The sequence below is a fragment of the Lactuca serriola genome, chromosome 8 (genome assembly GCF_051521515.1).
Source record: "Lactuca serriola cultivar US96UC23 chromosome 8, Lser_US96UC23_V15, whole genome shotgun sequence".
Lineage (NCBI taxonomy): Eukaryota > Viridiplantae > Streptophyta > Magnoliopsida > Asterales > Asteraceae > Lactuca > Lactuca serriola.
In genome coordinates this window covers 121,273,802-121,277,384 of record NC_136415.1, presented here as the reverse complement: position 1 = coordinate 121,277,384, position 3,583 = coordinate 121,273,802, and positions in this window count along the sequence as shown.

Sequence of the window (3,583 nt, the reverse complement as noted above, 5' to 3'; positions counted from 1 at the left end):
TGACATAAAAATATTTGATTGTTTATTAGAAAAATTAATTTAGATATATAGATTGGCAAACATTTATAATCATTTAGCTTTGCAAATTGCAGCATTACAATGATAGGAGTATCACTTAATGGTTGTCAAGATAATCAGTAGGCTGAACCATCCACAAAGTCACCTTAAGGTGTACACCCTTGCAAAATATATAACATATAAATAACTAGAAAAAACATGTAATTAATAATGTTATATTGTAATGAAAATTTTCAAACTCAGTTTTCTAGCTCAGTGTGGATGATGTGCTTGTCTTTGTTATTATCGGTATAACAGCACCATGTGTGCCAACAAAGCCAATAACATTTATAAAAACAAGAAATAATAATAAAACTATTAGTAGCATAACATAGTTATTTTTATCTAAATAAAAATTGTAAACATGCCAAATTATCTTTTCGTTAGGATAAGTTTGTAGTTAATCAACCGTAAAATCCACAAAATATAATTTTTAAATATCAATCGGAAATTTAAGAGAATTCATAACTTTTGTTTACCTTATGAAGCTGATCCTTTGTTGAAGATCAGACAAAGAAAAACTTGGAGGTTGTTTTGCAATAGTTAAGGAGTTAATGAACCAAAACTCTATGTCTTCTTCTCCTTCTTCTTCTTGGCTAGAAAACACCCAAAATGGAGCTCACAATAAAAATGGTGGATTAGGGTTTCAAGTAAGGTGTATGGAGGAGATGAGGATTGAGGGTGAGCTAACCCTAGTCCTCACTTCCCTTAAATATGTGACAATCCCCAAAATTAGGGTTTTGGCTTGCAACAGCTATCACGTCGTGACCCTCGTGACACTTAAGTGGAATGCACGTTTCCTCGAACATGGTCATGTCGTGACATACATATGCCCATGTCGTAACCACGGTTTAAACCCTTAAAATAATTGGAATTTCTAAAGAAATGTTTACATGGAATTGGGTGTTATAGTTGTGTTTTTGTCCCAAGTGCAAGAAATAGCAATGTACTTTGGTATTTCTTGTATTTAAGGTTCTTTACCATAAAATAAATAGAAAATAAGTTATCGTTTCTTGTAAAACAAGATAATTTAATTTCAAAGTCTTATATATCTATATAATGAGCAATAAATGCATCTTAATTTGGTATTTGTGTTTGTAATTGTTTTTATATTCCAATTGCAAGATATAGCATTATACTTTGGTTTTTTGTTGCTTATTTAAAAATAGCAATGTACTTTGGCATCGATAAATGCATGTGGATTTTGTAATTGTGTTTATATCCCAAGTGCAAGAAATAGCAATGTAATTTTGGTATTTATTTTATTTAAGTGAAAGAAATAGTAATGTAATTTGGTAGTTTTGTTTATGTTTGATAGATTAACTTATAAGTTTATATATGTTGTTATTTATTATGTAGTTGGAAAATCTTCGTGCAATACTCAACGACTCGACGTGTATGGAGAAACTTTATGCGTTTTTTTTTCAATCGGGGAAACCACAAAGTGATGATCAAGGAGGAAACGAGGGGAATGAAGATGATGGTTCGTCGGATAATTAGTTTGTGTGTTGTATGTTAGACTTGTTGTGACACTTTGGTACTTGTTGGAATTATAACACTTATGTTGTTTATTTTGGTATTTGTATATAGAATTATAACACTTTGGTGCCAAATTTGATGTCGTTATGTAATTTTTTCTACATTTAATATGGTTGCATATTAGTTTTTTTGCACCCAAAAACTATTGATTATAAATAATAAAAATATGAAAAATAATATTACCGGTGACACTATTATTGATGACATACACTATTACTGGCAACATACGTATTATCGACGGCAAATGGTATTACCTGGGACAACATGTAACATCCCAAAATTCAAGACAAAACATTTCATTTTTAATTAAGTTATTATAAAACCAACAGTATAAGAAGACATCCATAATAATATACCATGTCAAAACCAAAGTGTCAATAATCTAACATGTTATCATAAAACAATCAGAGTGTAATCCCAAAGATCTCATGTGTGGAAAACATAGTGTGATGCGTTGCGATCATCAGCTCCTTTCCTTTGAAAACGAAGTACCTGAAACAAAAACTGAAAACCGTAAGAATGAAACTTAGTGAGTTCCCCCATTATACCACATACCATACCGTAAACATACTGTTAGGCATATCTAGGTGTCCGGCCTACCCTGCTAAGCATATCTGGGTGCTCAACCTACCGTTGTCAGGCATATCGAGGTGCCCGACCTACCTCTTGTCAAGCATATATGGGTGCTTGACCTATCCTACCAGGCATATTTGGATGTCCGACGTACCCTCCGGTTTATCTCAACCGGTTAAGGGGACTATTTCACCCCCAACCGCTACCACATAATAACATATCATAAACCAACTGTCAGGCATTTCTGGGGTGCCCGACCAACCCATGTCAAGCATATCTGGGTAAAATGACCATTTTACCCCTGGCCCACAAGATACTTAGCTAAGGCCCAAATCCGAAACCAATTAAGTCCAAAACTCCAAAATCCATAAGAGCCCATTAATGGCCTAATTTTCCAAATTGGGCCCCAACACTTACATGGGACTACCCTCTAGCTTCCATTCCATACTTCATGACCCTCTAAGGTTCAACCTTGTTCTAAGTCAACATCAAAGTCAATATTCCGGTCAAAGTCAACATCCTGGTTGACTCAACTCGCCGAGTTGGATCATCAACTCGTCGAGTTCTTAATACATGAAACTCTGGAAATCTCGATCCTACTCGTCGAGTTCCTTCATGAACTTGTTGAATTCTCCTTCAGATAGAATCGAGACTTTCCGTTTGAACTCGTCAAGTCCTTCATTGGACTCGTCGAGTCCTCAACTCTTCAAACTCAAAACCATGGCCAACTCACTGATCCATCTCTTAGACTCAACGAGTTTGCTCAGTAACAGAAAAGGTTGGGGGACGACGACCCAACTCGTCGAGTCGTATGAACAACTCGTCGATTCCCCTTTATCTTAATCCATTAAGTCACTTTTTTTTAGTCCAACACTTCCAAACATAGATATGGTCCTCTAAGGTTAGGATACCACGTAAAGTTGCTAACTTTATGTCCATGCATGGTGTCAAGAAGATAAAACACCAAAACTAACCTCCAAAAGAGATATAAGGCATGGAGAAGGGCCAAGACTCAATAAAGTTTGCAACTTTGAGTCTCATAAGGCCATGGATAACTAGATTTGAAGTCATAACCCCAAAACATGCTTGCATCCTTGAATGGTTCCACAACAAACTACTAAAAGCCTGAACTCCTCCATGGAGAGATCTAGTGTAACGTCCCAAAAATACGAGCCAAAAATTTCATTTTTAAAACATATACTTAGCAAAACATTAGGAATAAAACATTCACCGATCATATCATTTCATAAAAGATGTCGCACGTCTAGAAACCAATTTATAAAAACATAACAATGTCAGAGTACAAATCCCCAGGAAGATCTCATAGTGTGGAATGAAAGCGTGTATGTGATGTGCCGCTACCACGCCAGCTCCTTCCCCTTCGAAGAAGAGGTACCTGAAACCAAAACTGAAA